Below are 22395 nucleotides of genomic sequence, written 5' to 3' on the forward strand. Positions count from 1 at the left end.
TTATTGTTAGATCTCAACCAATCAGAGAGATAGGAATTATTCAATCATATAATAATGTTCATTATCTCCATATTTCATGCGAGAGAATGTGTGTCCCTTTAAAGCCCGACAACCGTAGAGTCAACAATCAATAAAGAATACAAGATAAGATCTGTAAAACTAAAAGCAAGCAAGAATTCCCATAGCCTTAAAATAGAAGAAGAAAAATCTAAATACCAAATGGATTCTTTCACTTCTTTGTGAGTATTAAAACAAACCAAGTTTTCAAGGAATAACTTTGCATTTAAAATATCGTATTTCTTGAGACTAGCTACTGGATTATTTACGATTGATGGAAATCTGTCATTTATATGCTTGTTGATTCTATGTTTTTATTACGCATGAGATAGATGAGAAGTAAACTTTTAAAATTAATAGCCTTAAGTGAAAAAAATATGAATTGATGTCAATCAAAAAATAACTGAATAAATTAAGATAATTTATGTCTTGTATCATGGATATAATGTACTTCTAATATCAAAGCTTTTTTGTATCTACTGGTGAATATGTTTATTGTATTGTTCCAGTGACTTCAGAACACATCTTGTATCAGAATCTATGTTTGTGGGACTGTGTCATATATTGGGGACCTCACAACAGGTGACCATGAGAAGAGAACTAGTGGACTTGAGGGAGATGATGACAAATCAAATGAAAAATGACGGTAGACGTGAAATGTTGAGTGGAAGTAGAAAAGTGGGATTCAGAATCAAAGGATCAGATTTAGATAAAATGTTCTGGTTAAATGAGGACCGAGTGATCTGGAATCTGAATCAAACTCAGAAGTACAATTTAGATAGGCAAAGACTGATTTTAGCTGACTGTTCTGAAAGTCCACCAGGATTTACTCTGCTTCAAGTAGTAACACCGACCAACAATCAATTTGTCATCTCAGCTTGTATAAGAATGAATGAAAAATTCTATATATCTAGTTCTAAGTACAGACAAGTCACTCTCTCCCATGTTTTTTCTGATTCAACTGAACATGGACCATGTAGTTATAGATGCATAGAAAGTATTGGTTTAGAAAGTGACTTTGCTCATTGTTTTGTGTGCGACTTTTGGCCCCCTTCTGCCTCCAAATGGATCGACAGATGTCACTCATGACCACAGCCTCTTGTTGTTCAGAACATACTCAGAGAAGGATGTCACGTGGTGGCGATGGGACACAAACTAGGAAATCATACTGATAATGAATGGAGAATTTCTTTCTCTATGGCAGAGCAAAAGCTTGTGAACTCAATGAATCACTGTCAATTCCTAACTTATGGTTTACTTAAATTATTCCTAAGAGAAGTTATCAACAATGCAGTGTGTGACAGTGATAAATTGTTGTGTTCTTATCACATTAAAACAGCTGTGTTTTGGGTAATTCAACAAAATACAATACCTTGCTGGTGTCCACAAAATCTCCTGGAGTGTTTCTGGGTCTGTTTTAAACTTATAATTAAATGGACATATGAGGGGGTCTGTCCTAACTTTTTCATTCCTCAGAACAACATGTTCCTGATTAATATCCATGGTGGAGCTCAAAATAAGTTATTCAAAAGAGTGTATAAATTATACAGAAAGGGTTTTAAATCACTTCTACGCAGTCCAAGTTTAAGCTCTTACATTTTAGATGCACTTTCTAATCCAACACTATCCATATGCACAGATGAACAGACTTTCATTTCCAAGACTGCCTTTGATATAGAAGTATTCGAAGAGGTCCACCAGAATGATCTACCATTGTCATAAGATTTACACCAATGTATGCGGTACCTGTACCAAATAGAACAGAGGATACACACAGCCCTGACAAAGCCTAAAGTTATCCTATTACAGGGTGAATTCAAAAAAAATGACCAAACGCATATTTATCAACCCACACTAAAAATACAGGCAATGAAAATAGATTTCTATGCCTCAGCATATGTCTTTAGATAGTGTCTAAATACCTGCCAAATATCTCATTGATATCTCAATTAACAAAAAAGTTATGCCCAAAAATGATGCTAAAATTGTCAGGAGTGCAATATGGCACGCCGATTGCTTCAAAATTATTTTCTGCACAACGATCACGATTTTATACACGAGCTTGATGAAAAATATACACGAGTAAAATAAAAATGCACGTATCGGTAAAAATTGCACATAGTTTGAAAGATTTTAACACGAACATAACGAAGAATACACGAATCCGAAATTTTTTACACGATTAATTGGTACAAAATAAACAAACGTAAAATCAAAAACTGCACGGGCAGAGGAAACTAAAAATTACACAAACAATTTTACTGCGCATACAGCTGCGCATATCATTATTATGCACATAGAATATTCATTGTGTTCTCGGTTTTCTGTACTCTTTATCTCTTCTTGAATGTTGGATGTAATCGAGAGAAAATGGCGTTGACGATGATATGCATGTTTGTTTGCTTCTTTATTTCTTTGCTAAAACTCGATCCGATTTCTAGCTTATGCCAATCAAACGAATGAAGTGTTTTCTTGTGAACTGTGTGAAAAAAATTAAAAGTTGTTCGGAGATATTATATTTTTCTTATATTGACCGAGATCCTAGCCAAAATATGGAGGTATTATATGATGCCGGACATAAATTGTGACAAGAAAGAAATCGCGTGTTTGTGTTATAATGCGGGGAAAAAGTACCATTGCATATGATGCACTCGACTCTGAACTAAAAGTAATACACAGCAAACTCTAAATTCCTAACGATAAACAGATCTTGCTTTAAAAAATGATAGAATTATTATTTATTTTTTTTTAAATATACGCTCTATGGCCTTTTAAAATTATCTAACTTATAGATACAACTTTAACGGAAATTATTTGTATAAAATAAAAATTAACACATGCATAATAAAACGATTAATAAAGTGGATTCTTCATGAAAATGATGGCAGAATTATTGCTGATTATAATCATTAAATTGTAGAATTTATTTCGGTACTTCTTATTTGTACTAATTATGATTTCATTTGAGCAGATTTTTTTTTTCATTTGGGAGTTAGCTGGATATATTTTTTTTTATTTTCAAAAAGATTAAAAAGTGGGGATTACCTGACCTTAGATATACACAGTATGTTTTTAAAGTCAAACATAAAAAAAATATTTCTAATTATACATGTATCTTTACTTATAAAATATGAGGATATCAATTTTGGTTGGATATCTGTAGCCTACACTGTTATGAATTCCTTCCATGATATCGCATATTTTCAGTCAAAAACTACTCAATAAACAAGAAGATATTCCTAAGGGAAAGCGGTACCCTCATTTGTAATAGCGATTACTTGATAAATTTTTTCACTTTTAATAAAAAGGACCAGATAAAGGAAAAATATATACTCTATGTGCTTTATATACATGCGGTTTTGTGTTTTGTTACTTAAAATTTGTCCAAATGAAATAACAAAACTCTACTCAAATGATCCTGGCACCGGTTAAACTAATGACATTAGTGGCGGATCTGGTTCGTGGATTGATTGAGTCGCAACATCTGAATCTATGTGTTTATTAAAGTTTCAAATCGTTGGACGATAATGGCACGTCAGAAATTTTAAAACACAGTGATTTACTAAATACATCTACGTACAATGTTACAAATAAGAAAATGGGAATGGATATTATAATAAATAGAAAGAACATATGATAGAACGCGTTTTATCGCTCTTGAAAAATGCAAATAAATCATGTTCTTTATGGAGCTCGAGGTTTGACAAAGATTTTCCAAGATAACAAATTTTCTTTACATTTCGAATTTGTATGCATAAAATTTTAATTATTATCCGAACACTTGTTTTTTTGTAATAACACTTTTTTACCCAAAGATATAGTCATTATAAAAAGAACATGACTGTATAATTATAAAATGAAAATAATCTTCAATAACATTCAAGGAACATATTTGATACAAGCTCCACTTTTTAAAAGATTATTCATGTGCATATCTAACATTTTTGAAAATTCAGATTATGAGTTAGAAAGCCTAATCTATGCAATATGAATTTTGTACGTATATATGTACAAGTAATTAAAAAGTTTGCTTTATAGCAATATTGTACATGACTGTGTATCAATGGCATCAACCAGGTCTTGTTTTTACTTCGAGCATGACGACGAATAAATATAAGAAAACATATGATGAATATAAACTTCAAGAAATTTTTGTTTTATTACCGTGTTCAAATTTATTATTGTCAAAATCTGCATTGAAAATAAATAGGCATGTGTAGCCAAGTCCCAGCTAATTTAGTTCATCTTGTACATCTTCTTGAATTTGGTCTTACAATATCGTTACAAATCAGTTAAATTGCAATCCTGATTTCGATAGACTATTATATGTACCCTTAAATTCTTAGAAAATTTTTCAGGCACGTAGCATCAGTAGGGGCCTGCACCCCTTTTTTCCAAACATAACCTACACTGAAAAGCTGGTTCCCCCCCCCCTTTGTTGTAGGATAGTTTAAATCAAAGTAATTTGGTATTATAATGTTTCGAAAACAAAGTGGAAGGTGCCCCCCCCCCCCCCCGAAATAGGATTTTCGAGTTTGGACACTTTACCTTTTTTGTTAATTGTCAAGGTTTTTTTCAGGTAGGTTGTCAAAAAAAAAAACTGGCTGCCCCCCCCCCCCCCCCCCCCGATACTACGTGCCTGTATTTTATATTTTTAAATTTTCTTCACTCCTTTATATGCATTTTAACTATTCAAAATAGACTACCGCCGGTACATTAAAAAGAACATAAAATTAAGCTTTAATTCACATAAGTAAAACGACTGTATAATTTTTCTACAGTTTCATGGAGTTTTATGAAAGCATCACACGTTGGTCAAAAGTTAAGACTACATGTACTACTTTGTTATATACATATATCAAAAAGTGAGATATGCGTTTCAATATTAAAATTTCAGTTGCGCAATTATTTGCTCGCGATTTTCTTTACTGTTGACTTCCAAAAAGTTTTCGGTCAAATTCCACAACCCAGATGATCGCAACATTGCTTCAAAATCTTTGTATGAATTGCCAGTAATCTTCAATCAAAAGTTATTATTGGTGTGTGAAATAGCTATAAATCGATTAGCGCACAGGTGTCTTTCGTTCCAGAATCAGCAGGGAGGGATCTCTATATGAAAAGGTCACGCATGCACATCCTTGATTATTACCAAAAGTACACTCAGTGGGTGGTGGAGGAGAAGAGTTTGATTTGTTGTTAACTCTCCTGTATTATATCACATGTTGTTTTTATTTATTTTAATTTAGGCCTATATGTCGTTGTTTTAAACTTTCAAAAGAAATTGCCATATAGAGGAATGACCTACTAAAAAAATCCAACAATTAAACACACAACTGTAATATGCACCTCCCCCTTTTTTTTTTACGTTATCTATACATGTATTCTTTGTAGAATGTTTTTTATTCGGGAGTATTCATATACTACAAGTTTAAGATTGTGTGCCTGTCAATTTATCTAAATGTATAATATATGTTGTACATATTCTTGAGAGTCTAGCGGAATTTTAAAAGAATCTTTTTTAAAAAGATTGCTAACACTTTACTCCTCCTTTTGTATTTATAATATGTTTCAAGCATCCAAGCCACATTGACCTGTTTTCTAATGAATATTAATGAAATGTGCGCAATGAGGATGCGTTGCGTATTATGTCGATGTTGTATTCTCACTCGTGCAGTTTTCGTTTTTATGTTTGTGTAATTTTCTCACTATATCGTGTAAATATTTTGTTGATTGTGCAGTTCTTCAATAGTTTGTGTAAATTTCAATAACTTCGTGTATATTTTCCTCACTTTGTGTAAGTTTTTACTTACTCGTGTAATTTTTGTTTAAGGTCGTGCAGAAAATAATTTTGAAGCAATCGGCGTGCCATAGTGCAACACCTTTTTGTGACATTTTGAAATTTCAATATTTTTTGGAGATCTGTGAAATAAAAAATAATGCTTCATGTTGAAAATAAAGACTTTCCTGATAATATTCAAAGTATTGAGCTTTAAATGTGGACTGTCATAACTTTTGTTTAATCAAGTTGTGGTCATGGCTGATGTTTAAAAAAATGTTATACCATGTCAGGAGTGCAACAGAAAAAATGTAGTGTTGCCAAAAAAACATCAATTGTAAAATTCTGATAGAAAATTAAGACAAAAAAGAATTTTGGAAGTGTAAAATAATAACTGATATACATTTTAAAACTTAAAAATGTTATATAAATCACAAGCAGCATTAATGAGAGTCAAGTATATGTGCATACCCAAAAATGTCAGGAGTGCAACATTTGATGTTTTGCTCCCAAGCATGAAAAAACTGTTATCATTATATGATTTTCTGATTTTCATTTTGGAAAATAAAGACACAAAGAACATTTTTACCAAATAGATTTATCAATTACAGGATCTGTCTGTGCTTCAGATCCATATTTCTATGGTCAGGAGTGCAACACATTTTTTTTAAGATTCAAGTTGTTTGACGAAAAGACTTCTATTCATACTTAGAAGTATTAATTTATTAATAATGATCTTTTTGTATAATTTAATGCTAAATTATTGACAGTTTTATTATTAAAATCCTTCCTTTTTCAATTTTATCAATTCAGATGTGTTTTTATCTTTTTTGTGATTTTTTTAATGAACGTTAAAAATAAACACACTAAAACATTGTCATTAAATTCAAGTAATTCCTCCTCAACTTCACTGAAACAACAGAACAAGTTCTTATGTAATTTTCACTTCACAATTCTACTTTAAAGGCCCCGATGCTTATGGTCAGGAGTGCAACAAATATGTTAGAATTATAAATCATCCAATAAGAATAAAAATAAAGAAAAAATGATGAGTAGAATTTTTCTGGTGGGTTACTGTGTTTGTCTTGTAAAGGAAAATATGCTTTAAAATATATTTATCTTCTAAATATACATTTAAGCTAGTTTTTTGGCATACAATAGGGTATAATTCCAGATAAAATGTGAATTTTAAATACTTTCATCTGTTTTAATTATGAAGTATTGGACTATAAGTATTGCACAATTTCATTACCACTTGATCTTGCCAACACTTTATGAATTTTTGTGTTCTATGGTTTTAATTTTAAACTTTACTGCAGTCAGGAGTGCAACAAAACTGCTTCATAATTACCGATGCTTTTTAACTATCTTTACTAAAAAATAAGTTGAAAAAAAATGCTTGATACTATTTGATGTTCAAAACACTATGTCTATCAACAAATTACAGAAATTTTACAGTCAATCCAGGGACAAACATATACTCACTCTCAAACCTCTTTTGAATCACTAAATTGATACAAAAATGATATATGGCGATTACGCAACAGTAATCAATTTCATAAGTCTATTGAAACAATACAAATCAGGAGCTGAGCAAACACGGACCTCTAAAAGCATCACAGGTGGGTCAGGTGCCATATAGGAATAAGCATCTCCTGTTTACTGGTCACACCCGTTGTATGCTCCTGTCACGTTCGGGCAAACGGAAAAATCCGTAGACAAATCAGTGTATAAATAATGGCCTAATAAATAGTATGAAAAACGTCATTCAACATTTGACTTAATGATAGATTTATTTGCTGACAAGATCATTGTATCGACCATAGAAATGTTGACTTTCAACAAGACTGTTGATATTCTTGTTTCATCAACTTACCTCGTTTTAGAAATTGTTCATACTTAGAGCATGCTCTTGCGTATTGAATCAAATGGGAGACGTAAACTCCATATGCAGGTGATGTAAATTGGTAGGCGATTTCAGATTTATTTTTCTGCAGGTTACTTAGTCTAACTGTTCAAGAAAAAAAGGGACAACACAGTTGTAATTGGGCAACCGTGAAGTTCAACCTCTATAACGTTATCAGACTTTCTGTGTTTATGGGGTTCGTGTTTGCCTTGCATTCAATTTTATATTGGTTTGTAATATATTACTACACAAATAAAGGAAAATGACGATAGAAAAATTGAAGTCATCACGTTTCTCATAAAGCAGAGAGTTTGGCGGACTCAAGTTAAACATGGACATGATGCCAGGACTTTGTTGCAGATTAAAACATCATCTGTAAGCTCATTTCACTCAGAAATGTTTATCGTCAACATTCCGTATTAATATAGAATGATACAACTACCACATGTTTTTGATATTCATATTTCATTTTTGATTCGATACGCAGAAACACGTCCTGCCTGAGTACGATCAATTTCATAACCGAGACTTCTGACAAATAAGTTGATTATCCAGGGCCATCCACGATCTCGATTAAAAAGTTACATTTCGCAACTTCTATGTGGTTTCAATGGTTTGCAAATTAAACATGTTATTGAGCTGAATATTGATTGACTTTTTCCTGTAAATTGGTAGGCGATTTCAGATTTATTTTTCTGCAGGTAACTTAGTCTAACTGTTCAAGAAATAAAGGCCAACGCAGTTGTAATTGGGCAACCGTGAAGTTCAACCTTCATAACGTTATCAGACTTTCTGTATTTACGCGGGTTCGTGTTTGCCTTGCATTTAATTTTATATTGGTTTGTAGGATTTTATATTGGTTTGTAGGATTTTATTTTGGTTTGTAGGATTTTATATTGATTTGTAGGATTTTATTGGTTTGTAGGATTTTATATAGGTTTGTAGGATTTTATATAGGTTTGTAGGATTTTATATTGGTGTGTAGGATTTTATATTGGTTTGTAGGATTTTATATAGGTTTGTAGGATTTTATATTGATGTGTAGGATTTTATATGGGTTTGTAGGATTTTATATTGGTTTGTAGGATTTTATATAGGTTTGTAGGATTTTATATTGGTTTGTAGGATTTTATATTGGTTTGTAGGATTTTATATTGGTGTGTAGGATTTTATATTGGTGTGTAGGATTTTATATTGGTGTGTAGGATTTTATATTGGTGTGTAGGATTTTATTGGTTTGTAGGATTTTATATTGGTTTGTAGGATTTTATATTGGTTTGTAGGATTTTATATTGGTTTGTAGGATTTTATATTGGTGTGTAGGATTTTATATTGGTGTGTAGGATTTTATATTAGTGTGTAGGATTTTATATTGGTGTGTAGGATTTTGGGATTAGTTGCTGTTTATTGTCTTCACAATTTCATTAACTGTATGAAATAGAAGTCTGCATTTCTTATTACAGGATATACAGTATGACTAATTATATACAATATGATCATACGCAGTATATATTCAAAGTACAGCATAACTTGGACATAGCAAGTACTGGGGATCTGCAGATTTACTTCCTTTCAATTCGTAATTTGTTTAAACCGATTGAAAAAATTGTTAAAGTTTATATAGCGAATTTACAATATACATATTCCCCTTCTTATTATTTTCGAATATGCTCATTTAAGTATAAAGTACAATATCTACTGATACCATGAAGAACTTTGTTTTCTGTTTTATAAAATCTCAATTATCAATACTTGCGATGTATTTCATGTAACAAAACTTGTCCTTAACTTTTGAATGGTTGGTGCTAGGGCATTTATATTTCACATGTGTATTTCTTGTGACAGGATATTCCCTTGATTTCATTAATTTTGATCATTTGACCTTGACATTTGACCTACATTTTAAAAGAAACTTTAACGTTAGCCATATCTTTTCAACGGTTGGTGCTAGGGCTTTCATATTTTACAGTTACATTCCCTTTTTTTTTGTTTTGGTAACAACATTTTTTTTATCTCATGACTTGACCATGGGATTTGACTTGCATTTGTGAAACTTGAACCTTCACCATAAGGGGCATCAGTATTTCACAAACACATCTTGTTTTCTTCTTTTTTATTTCTGTTTCTCTCTGAGAGAATCATTAACAATAACAAACAGAAAAAAATCAGTATGTTTTTAAAAAGGTTTAAAAAGGACAATATATGTGTGTTATTCATCTTTCTGGGAATGGTCCTGATAATATTCCTCTCTGGTCTCCAGTAACTGAGCAAAATCCGATTTATGCTCACTTGTAAAGCGTAAAAAGTAAAACTTTATCTTTGTCCATAAGGGACGAAACCTCGACTTTTATATCTCAGTTTGCTATGATTTAATTTCTTTGGTATTTTGAGAATCCGTTTATATTTTTTTTTAGAAGCAAAGCCCTGTCCATGGACAACATGATTTTACTAGCTTCTTCCCTGGTATCCTTTTCGGAGAGATCTGTGTTTTCATCCAATAGCAACTTCACTTTCTTGTAAGTTGTAAGTGATTTCTTCAGTGGATGTATACAGATGTAATATCACAGACAGGGTACACTTCTGAGTAACTTAGCTTACACAGAACTGGGGTTATATACCCATGCAAATATGTATTATTCCGTGATGACTTAATGAGATTGAACAAAAGTTTAAGCTAAAATTTTGTACATATGATTTGAAATTTTACAATTTGATGCATAATATCTTAGATTATTTTATTTTATCATTAATGCATCATCAAATGCTTCTTTCTTTCTCACCCGAATTCGAATAATCTTGGTGTATACTTTTTTTCATAAATGTGATAAAATAGTTAATTTACTGATAAACACAAGCAAACACTGAAAATGAAAAAGCCATTTGGTTAAAAAAAAAAGATGTTTCTATTTTTACATTTTCAGTGTTTTTTCCATCTGTCTTCTTCCCTGTACTTATCTTGGTTTTTCCATGGTTGAACGGACGTTAAGTTAAGTATTTTTCTATTTTTTGCCTTTTTCTATAAGTGTTTTTAATTTAGGTTTATCTTTTGACAACCATCATTTTTAAGGTCTTCCGTATTCACGGAAGACCTTATAGTGATTCTACTGTTTCTTCTTCTTCTTATTTTTCCGCCCATCTAATTTTGTGCACGCGATTTCTCGAAGACTACTGGATGGAATTTAATGAAATTTGCAGTAAGAATGTGTTGTAAACTGAAATTATTTTAACCGAGAGATTTTTTGGAAAATCACCTCCGGTGCTAAGTGACAGACCATTTTCTGAATTTAAAAAGGCATTTTGTCCGCGGATAATCTCAAGAACGGTAAAAGATATCAATGTGAAACTTTAAGGGATTATAGATCGTGATAAATCTTAGCCGGGAAGTGACTTTTCGTTCGTCGTCGGTATTTCCGGTCGTTACCGGATGCGAATTTTAAAAAGTCGAATTTTCTAACTTTTTTAATATCTTTCTTCGGTATTAGTAGGGTTAATAGAGATATTCCCAAAAAGGCTTAATATATAATTTGTTTAAAAATTGATAAATCCAAACTCTAGATATTCGCATTTCAAAATTTGAAGCGGGTCCAAGTTGGCGGCTGTCTCCGTATACTCCGACGAGCAGGTCGGCACTCGGAGCTCCTCGGGTGGCTGGTACCTTACACACTATCCTCGAACGTCAACGGTATTCTACCATTTCGGGTTTAATCCCGATTATGTCTGAATTTTTTTTTCTCATTTTTTAGCTTTAAATTACGTTTTCATCTTTATAAATGATGTTTTTTTTCTGTGTGAATCCTGCGCTATTTTTATTTGTTTTAAAGAAATCTTTAAAAATCCTCGCATTTTTGAAGGACCCATGTTATATTTTAAGGACAATGGCAAGTCAAAGTTTTCCGGCGAGAAAAGGTTAATTACATGAGGTTTTTCACTTATGAAATAGTGATTGAGAGTGATCTCCCGTGTAGAATTCTCTAAGCGGTGAAAACCAATAAAGCGTATGTTTACAGGGGTAAACAAAAAGCACGTGTACTTCCTTCAACGGGTAGAATCATCTATACAGCAAGAAAGAAAAGTAGTAATGGCTTTGTTGTACATTGTATTCAGGAGACAAAGAGCCAACAGGTCGTCATTTACCATAGTTATGCTCAGTATGCTTGGAAAGGCAAATATGTCACTTATGCTGAAAGGTAGATCGACCGACTGAGATCAGTTTCTAGGTTGTATGAAGGAAGCAGCATTTAGTAACTATGAATAAAAATTGAAATAAATCCATGCCAATATTTTTTTGACAATGTTTTTCTATCAATTCAGTCAATTACATGATAGAATCAATCGACCAATGTGACTCTCTTGACCCTTATGAATAATATGTAATTATAGCTTTTAAGGGAAGTAACTCAAAAATATAGATCGCGGTGCCGGTGTGCCCTTGTCTTGTTTCCATTTTCAGCTAAATATCTAGAAGTCATAGGAAATGAAAATACAATAATGTATATAATAGAAAAACTATATGAAATAAGTGGGTTTGGAGAAATATTATGGTGAAAAATTATGTAGGTCCCTTTTATCAACATTTTACAAAGGAAATGCATTGAGAATTGCAAAAACACTGATTTGACAAAATCTAAAAAAGAAGGTTAATTGGCTTGGTAAGTTAAACAATCCAGAATATAGCCTGTTTATTACAATTTAAACTACTCTAGAGTTCTTGAAAAATTCTATATGATAACCAGGAACCTTGCTAATGTCTTTACGTCTTTACTACGAGCATATATAAATGTAAATGTTTACATGCAAAGAATATCACATATAAGGATGGTTATTCGGACGGAAGACCTCTCGTTGCTTGCAACGAGTATCTAGTTAAAACTTATTTCTGTATTTTAAAAACAAATCGGTGTACGCAAGTCTGTAGAATAACTTTATCATGACTTTCATATTGATAAGGATCATCACTACTTGGAGATCTCTGTAATCTCTCTCTCTCTCTCTCTCTCTCTCTCTCTCTCAAAAGGATAAATCACATAATTAAAATAAAAAATATTAAAAATTGGAAAATTTGCTAATCATATTCATAATTCTATTTTTTAGATATTTATTTTTTTAATTAAAATTTCTCACTTTATTTATTTTTTATTATGTTTAAACTGGTTTTGGAAAAGGATGTAAAAAGATCGACCAACACATTGTCATTTTGGTCAGTACACAGTCTTAATACCTTTATTATATACATTGTATTTCTAACATCTCCCTGTTTAAGAACCCTCTACACACTGATGAAAAATGTTTTTTGGACTTTGAGAAAATTATATAACATAAAGGAGGATATTTTGAAATTAACTCATTTTTAATATAGGGAGCATGCCTTTTTTTATTCAGAAAAAATCTTCAAAGACATTGAAGTAATAGAAAAGAAAAATTGCCTTCACTTACTAAAATGGATAAAATGCATGAAATAAAGTTTTCAAATACTCTATCTTGGTCTAATATAATGTTTAGAATACTTGGATTTATTTTAAATTATGTGATACAGTTCATATTACAATTTATTCTACTTATATGTCAAATGGTGGGTCAGTCTAATTACACAAAAGTACCCTGAAAATAGGGTGCAGTGTAGAGAGGGTCCTTAACTATTGCTGTTTTGTCCGTCGTCATGTGTAGTCCGTCTGTCATAAAAAATATATATATTTTCAGCTTCTTTTCTGTAACTAATTTTGGTATATTTATTTACGGTAGCATATTTAGCCTTTATGGGTAATTGTGTAGCAAAAGTTATGAAATTCATAGTCTTTGTCTCCCTTGAGCCTGAAAAGTGTGGCCAAAATTATTAAAAAAATATTAACATTTGCATACTAACACAACTGGCATTCAATTTTCCTTAACATGAAGTTGGTCACGTGATCAGACTTTCGTGTATATGGAAAGCAAACCGCACGAGACATATGGTAGGGTCTAGACTGTGACGTCACATGCCGTCGTACATGTATGTTAGTTGCATTTTCATAACGGAGTTTAAAAAGTGAAATTTTTTTTGGTAACCCAAATAACAATAAAGATATAAGTATAAGAAATAAAATATCATTTTTTAGAGCTTCATTTGGATATGAAATGAAGTTGGTACGTGATCAAATCTACTATTACGCCCTCCTGGCTCCCCTGGGGCCTGAAAACTGTGCCCAAAGGACATGAATTGTAGATTGTAGGCAAAGGGTTATGCACTCATTGTTATCATTTAATCAATTTGCCCACTAAATGTCCTTTACAAAACTTAGAAGAAAAGGTTTTTCAAAAGATATGTAATGTTTTATTTATAAATATCACCACCTTATCCCCGGCCTACACTGACGCCTGAACCCTGACTCAAGGGCTGTGAATTTCACAATTTTGGTAGAGACTATATTTACTTATAATGATGACAACAAGTTTGGCTACCAGATATCCAGGAGTAAAGACATTGCATTCATTTAAGAAATAAGGTTTCATTTTTAACGTGTCATTGGGATGTGACATGAAGCTCTCTACAAAGGAAATATGACTGACGCTTCGTTGGACCAGGGATCATACCCGGAATGGGACTGAGTTGGCCATTTATTAAAAATCATTATGCAGTGTAATCTTTATTATGATAGTGATTATAGAATCCTCACCAAATGGTACCATTTGAGTCAACAAAACCCAGATTAGTTCCAGGAGGGCCACCGGTGCTCACAGTCTGAGAAATTCATAATACCCAGGTGACCATTTAGGCCCATATATATGTACATGTACTCGCCATTGCTAATTATGACTTCATAATCTAATTTGTTTTTTTTTAAAGAAGTAACGTTTCAAAGCATCTTTTTTGAACAAAAAAAGTTTAGTATGAAGAAGTGAAAATCGATGATTTCCTTAAGAGACGTCTTCCTTTGAAATTTGATATTTTAAAATTATATAATTATAAAAATCATAAAAATAGCATACTACATGCTACTTTTAGATCTTTATTTTTAAATATTAAATAAAACATAAAACTCCCAATTCACAAGAAATACCAAGTAATTTTTGTAATCCCATCATCAATGGCAATCCTCTAGAATAAAATAGGACAAAATATAAACAAACTGATCATTCTTAACTCATTCTTATTAAAAAAAAAAAAGAATCATAAAGTTCTGCAGTATGGTTTGGAACTAAATATAAGGTAGGATGTCTAAGTGTTACATTGATATGGGAGTCATACATGTTTAATTCATCTTTAAATATAATGGTGAAGTAGGGTTTATAGTCTTACTCGTAAAGAACATTGCCACCTACAACTTTTACAATTTACCCCCTGTACGGCGCTAATCCTTTTACATCCGCCAGCCAGCTCATCTCATGTGCCAGGTACCCAAATTAACCTTTGGGTTGATAAGGTGCACCATTAGAGTGAAATAATGTATCATGATTATGCAGAGTTTTAGCGACCGACCGGACTCAAACCCGGGGCTACCGAGTCCAAAGTGGTCCACGCTAACCACTGCGCCATTTGCATTTTATGACTTAGTACTGTGTTATATAAGAATACTGTAAACAAATTTATTGTGTTCATATACAATATACAATTAGATTTTCCTATTTACAAATTGAAACTGTTCAAGAGATTTTTATTTCCTACTTATAGAAACATTATATTTACAGGAAATATTTGATCATGGCTACCCTTTCTTGGCTGTAAGTAGAAACAATACCTGTACATTAATTTGTAATTTAAATGGACTAGCAAATATTTGTCCATATTCCACAAATAACAAATGTGTAATTATTGAGATGTTTATGGATATTGCAAATTATATGTTTTTTTAAACCGCCACATTTTGCGGAAGCAAATACTGTTCAAGCAACCCGTTTGTTTCTTAAACTTCAATTTGCCAACAAAGGAATTGACGTAGTATATATTAGTTATATTCTAAATCACAAAAGGGTGCAGTCTTGAATTTCCACCATATTTCAAGTTGAAATCTACACCTTGTATTTCTTACAAATATACATCGACTATTGCTTCCAAACTTTTTAATTACAAGAAAACTTTACAGGGCCAAGACATCGAAATCTTTAACATAATCCTCCATCGTCTTCTTGTTTTTCTTCACTCTACAACTATAGTCCTGCTGACCTCACCATTACTGGTGATGTAAATATAGTTAAGAATGAGGACAGGACCTTAAATCCCTTCTATCAAAAGGGCCTAAATTTAGGGAATCTCATTTTTCTAACTGGCGTCATAGTTTTACAAATATTATGAATTCTGTGGAAGATTATGCCAGATAATGGGCCAAACATGAAAAGAAGACCTTGACACTTTGTCAAATTTGATTAAAAGTATCTGATGGATGTTAAGCGACTGAGGAGGAATATGAAATGAAATGAAATCCTTCTGTCATTTGATAAGTGAAAAACGAATTGGATGGATTACACGACCAATATATACTGGTCCCAGCTGACAAAGCAGGTACAACAATAGTCTTTTTTGTAAGGCTCATTATTTTTGTTGTATTTTAGAGGAACTTGCATCTAATTCTGCAAGTTGAAATCCAACTTACACTCATACTTACACTTACACTTACTAAGGGGGAAATTCTTCAAAAATCATTCGTCAGTTTTAAATATTTTTAATTTTCCCAACAATCAAAGTGTATTTGAATTACCATACCTATACTGGATTCCTAAACTACATAAAAATCTTTACAATGATACATAGCGGGTTCCAATAAATGTTCTCCCAAGCCTCTTTATTTACTTCTAACTAAAATATTAATGGCAGTGAAGGAGAAACTTCAGGAGTATACAACAATATATTCGAGAAGTAGTGTAAATCAGATCTAATACTTAAAAACTCCAAGGAACTTTTAGAAAATTTACAAAATTTTACCAAAATCTTTAATATCAAAACTTACGACTTACGAATTTTTACAATCATTCCCCACGATAAATTAAAGTCCAGGCTTTTTGACATCATGGTTGATATCGACGAGTTTTATCAATTAACAATATTCATTTTCATTCCTACTTTGATTCGCTAAATCCCTTTGGGTCCGAAGTAAAAGACACCACAGAGTTTGACACATGTGTTTCACATTTGGATATTTTGATAGAAAAAAGACGTTAATGGTAAGCTAACAACTTTATGATAAACATGATGACTTTTTGTATCGTCATTTTTTCTTAATTATTTATGTAGTAATACATAATACAATACAAATATCACTATCATCTGCATATGGAGTTTATGTCTGTCAGTTGATTCGATACGCAAGAGCATGCTCTACGTACGAAAAATTTCTAAAACGAGGCAAGCTGATGAAATAAGTTGATTTAACAAGAATATCAACAGTCTCGTTTAAAGTCAACGTTTCGCAAATTCTATGGTCGATAAAATGACCTTGGCAACAAATACAATCTATCATTAAGTCATCATGCTCTATCATTGAGTCAAATGCTGACTGACGTTTTTCATACTGATTGTTAGGCCATTATTTATACACTGAACTACGGATTTTCCGGTTTTTGTTTCCCGATCATGACAAGGAGAGCACGACGGGTGTGACCGGTCAGCAGGGGATGCTCACTCCTCCATGGCACCTGATCCCACCTCTAAATTTTGAGGTCTGTGTTTGCTCTGCTCCAAATTTGTATCGTTTCATTGGACTTTCGAGATTGAATACTGTTCGTTATCTTCATATTTCATGTTGACTGAATTTTCATACAAATTGTTGGGCCAATATTTTCACACTAAATTGTCTATGGATTTTGCCCGTTTGTCCGATCATGACAAGGAGCACAAGGGGGTGGTTGGCAGGGTATGTTTACTCCTCCATGGCACCTGATTTCGTCTCTGATGTTTTAGATACGCTTACATTCTATAATTGTAGCATTAAGAATTTTTAACCCCGTACAAATTTTGGCACTGACAAGAAACAACATAAATTACGAAAAAAGTCCGACTACATATAAAATTTAACGAAACATGTAATCATCTAGGTTTATAATGCCTTTTAAATTTCTCCAAGTTGTATAGAACAGGAAAATTTCTAAGCAGTTAAAATATCGTGTGACAAGAAATAAGAATCAATCAATATGCAATTTTGTAATTGAAAATATTATCTCATCATCAATAAATCATAATAGTCAAATACTTTTACATTCTATAATTGTAGCATTCAGAATTTTTAATCCAATGCAAATTTCGACACTGACAAAATTAAATTACGAAAAAAGTCCGGATATGTATTTTTTCCCCCCAGAAAATCCATGGAGTCTTAAGCATTCATTAAATTTTGTTCTTTCGGCGTTATATGTTCGGTATAAATCTAATACATGTATGTTCTCATTATAAAATAGAAAATATCTGAAATTCAACCAATTGACTCGTTTTCCATCTTTTCACTCTTCCTTCTTCCCTGACAAAGTAAGTGAAGTTTCTTTAAATAACAGAGTATATATATATATATATATATATATATATATATATATATATATATATATATATATATATATATATATATATATATATATATATATATATATATATATATATATATATATATATATATATATATAACATTTTTTTCCAGGGACTTGGGTATACAGCATATATCAGAGTCTTTGTTTGTGCGACTGTGTCACAAACTGGGGTCCTCACAGGAGGTGATCATGAGGAGAGAGCTGAAGGACCTCGGAGAAATGATGAGAAATGAAGTGATACTGACAAGAGGAAAAGACAGGATAATGACTAGTGGGAGTGTCAGAGAAGGATTCAGGCTAAAGGGATCAGATTTGGACTTAATGATTTGGCCAAATGATCACACTGTTATATGGGACTTAAACCAGATTCAGAATTACGACTTAAATAGAAAAACACTGATTCTCTGTGATTGTGCTGAAAGCCCACCAGGATTTGCTTTACTTGAATTACTGACACCAACACACAGGGACAGTTTAAAGAATGCATGTATGAGAATAAATGACAGACTCTATATATCTAGTTCAAAATACAGACAGATCACATGTTCAGTCGCTTTGCCTAAGTCTACGGAACATGGTCCGTGTGGTAGTGGTGTTTTTTTTGGGGAAAAGAATATGACACAGCCCAATGTTTTGTCTGTGATTTTTGGCTCCCTCCTGCCTCCAAATGGATAAACAGATGTCACTCATGGTCCCCGTCGTATATTATTGATGATATAGTCAGAAAAGGATGCCACTTTGTAGCAATAGGACACAAACTAGGAAAACACGCAGACAAAGAATGGAGAATTTCATTCTCTTTAGCAGAACAAAAACTTGTCTACTCAATGAACCATTGCCAATTCTTAACCTATGGGCTGCTTAAACTGTTCTTAAAAGATTGCATAAACAGTGGAGTATGCAATGAGGAAAAATTACTGTGTTCCTATCACTTGAAGACAGCGGTTTTCTGGGCGATTCAACAAAACACAATGCCTCAATGGCGTCCCAAAAATCTTCTTCAGTGTTTCTGGGTCTGTTTTAAACTTCTCCTTAAATTGGTGTATGAGGGGGTATGTCCAAACTTTTTTATTCCAGAAAACAACATGTTTCTGAGTAATATCCATGGTGAAGCACAAAAGAATTTATTCATTAGGCTTCATGAATTGTATGAGAAGGGTTTGGTATCACTGCTTCATAGTCCATCTCTCAGATTTAGTGTTATAAGTGTCCTTCAAAAGCCCAGAGAATTTATTGATACAGATTTACACATTCTGATCTCCAGGGTTTTGTTTGCAGTAGATCTACTTCATGAATTGTATCGTAGTAATATACCAACAGAAAACCTACATCAATGTATGAGGTTCTTCAATGGGGTAAAAAAGTTGATAACTTTACCCCTGACTCAGTACCAGGTTCTCATGTTACGGAGGTTTACAGCCACTGCACTCCAGAAGACTGCTTTTATTTCATACAACCTTTTAACCGTTTTTGCACCGCTCAAGATAAATACTAGCTCAGTTGTAAACAACCAGGTTTATATGGCTAACAAAATATCCAGTTATATGCTGAAATTAGCAGCCAAGTTTGCATGTATTTCTGATATGTTGTACATTGCAATGTTTTACTACAAGATACTCAGATATAAAGAAGCCCTCTCAGTTATAGAGATGACAAAGGTCAAGTTAGCACAGCCATACGCAATGTATGTCCACCATTCAGCTATAGATGCAGAGAGGTACATGATTCGTGAGTCTTTATGGGGACAATCCTGGTCTACAAAGATGAGACATGCTGTAGCATGGGATATTTTTCTTGAAAATAGAATCTGTTACATTAATGAATTAGTGCCAGAACAACAGTATGGACACCCTGTGTTATATATCCCACTCTATGTTCTGTTACACATGTTAGAGATCTTGTGTTACAGACATATAGACCCACTTAGAGCACAATCAGCTCTAGATGTCCTACAGAACCTGGTCCACCACGATCAGGGAATGTATGTACCTGTAAATGTCAGAGACATATCCCGGCAGATTCTAGGGATCTGTCAACAGGTTACAGGGAACCATCAAGCTGCTCTGTACTCCTACCAACAATCTCTCAGGCATACATCAAACAACGTACAAACTGCTACATTGATGAGAATACAGGAAGTCATGGAACTTATATGCAGAGACCATTACCGTAATAATATTTAATTTAAAAAAATGATTTTAACCCGAGTTCATGAATTAAAAACTTTTCTTTGACCAGAGTGAGAAAGAAAAAATTGCCCTATCCCATTTCCCTAAATTGTTATTTGATTCAATTGAGATAAGTGATTTATCTAAGGAATATTATTCAATGTACAGAACTCATTTCAAAGTTTTTTTTTTCAGTGTAGTGTTTAAATGTGTCACTGTTCATCATTTCAAAAGAAATGTGAAGATTTTTGGGTTCCTATGACAATCCACTATGTACGAAACTCTAAAGAAATCCTTATCATGTTTTTATTAATTAAGTTTGTTGTTTGTAAATTAATTTTGTTGTTTTTTAATTAAGTTTGTTGTTTGTTTATTAATTTTGTTGTTTGTTATTTGTTAATTAAATTTGTTGTTTGTTAATTAAGTTTGTGAAGTCATGATTTATTTCAATAAATCAGGTAACAATATGACTTTCGTTTCTTTTAATTTCACACATGATAAATAGAATGTATCAATAAGAAAAAACATAAATCTATCCATGAAATATATGGAGATAACGAACAGTATTCAAGCTCAAAAGTCCATTATACAATACAAAATAGGAGCAGAGCAAACACGGACCTCCAAACATCAGAGGTGGGATCAGGTGCCATGGAGGAGTGAGCATCCCCTGCCGACCGGTCACACCCGCCGTGTGCTCCTTGTCATGATCGGGAAATAACGGAAAAATCCGTCGACAATTCAGTGTGTAAATAATGGCCTAACAATTAGTATGAAAAACGTCAGTCAGCATTTGACTCAATGATAAATTGTATTTGCTGACAAGGTCATTGTATCGACCATAGAACTTACGAAATGATGACTTTAAACGAGACAGCTGATATTCTTGTTTCATCAACTTATTTGTCAATAATTTACCTCGTTTTAGAAATTGTACATACGTAGAGCATGCTCTTGCGTATCGAATCAACTGAGAGATATATACCCCGTATGCAGGTGATGAAGGTATATTGCTGCATAAGTAAGGGAAGTTGACGATTGAAAAGTTAAAGTCATCACGTTTATCATAAAGCTTGGTTGTTAGATTACCATTAAAGTCTTTTTCAAGTAAAATATCCAAATATGAAACAGATGTGTCAGACTCTGTGGTATCTTTTATCTCAAGTTCACTAGGATATATCGTATCGACATAGGAATGAAAATAGCCATTGTTAATTGACAATACGTCGTCGATAGATCTAAATGTCGAGTTGAACGCCACAGCAAGTGTTTTCTTCTTTTCACGTACAAGATTTTGGACAAATTCTGCTTCATATGAATACAAAAAAGGTCTGCTAATAACGGGGCGCAATTGGTACCCATGGGAATTCCAATAGATTGTTGGAAGACCTGCGGTAAGAACATATAATGTTTTTATAAAGAACTGGTGTCGCCAGATTTACAGAATACTATCATAAGGGGGGTGGCCTTGCAATCAGTTTTTATTCTTGGATTAAGAGTTCCCATTTGAAAGGGTACAGGACCCAGTACCAAAAATTTTCAATTAAAGCCTGTCTTATTAAAACTTCACCTATGGATTTTTTAAGATCCAAATACCCTCCAAATACAGTCTACAACATTACAGAGGCACATAAGAGAAGAATATTATCGTCCGGACATAAACTTCTTCAGTGACTCTAATTTTGCCAATTTCCGGGGTACACTGGATGCTGTCATGGAAGAGAGAGTATCGGGGGCATGAGTATCGTGAAACATACACAAAACTTAACAATTGATGATGAAAATTAATTATGGTAAAAGGATGTCATTAAAAAAAAACAACCTCAAAGGGTTTGAGTAATGGTGTATTTTTTTTTTTACAATTCAAAGGTCTTTGGATTACGTTGCTTATGTGAGCACAAAGGGCTTCATGCTCAACAATTTACTGTTACACAAGACCAAATCTTATTCAATGACTTCATGTCTAAAACAGTAAAAGGTGGCCTTAAAGACAGAAAATTTAC

At 32.7% G+C, this 22395-nt stretch overlaps 2 pseudogenes; both read left to right on the forward strand.

Annotated features, from left to right (window-relative positions):
* Positions 1-219: 219 nt before the first annotated feature.
* LOC133200853 (uncharacterized) lies at positions 220-1779 on the forward strand (annotated as a pseudogene).
* A 15749-nt stretch (positions 1780-17528) lies between these two features.
* On the forward strand, positions 17529-20407 carry LOC133200854 (uncharacterized; annotated as a pseudogene).
* The last annotated feature ends 1988 nt before the right edge of the window (positions 20408-22395 follow it).

The sequence above is a fragment of the Saccostrea echinata genome, unplaced genomic scaffold (assembly GCF_033153115.1).
Source record: "Saccostrea echinata isolate AGI-Se365-2 ecotype Australia unplaced genomic scaffold, CSIRO_AGI_Sech_v1 ptg000041l, whole genome shotgun sequence".
Taxonomy (NCBI): Eukaryota; Metazoa; Mollusca; class Bivalvia; order Ostreida; family Ostreidae; genus Saccostrea; species Saccostrea echinata.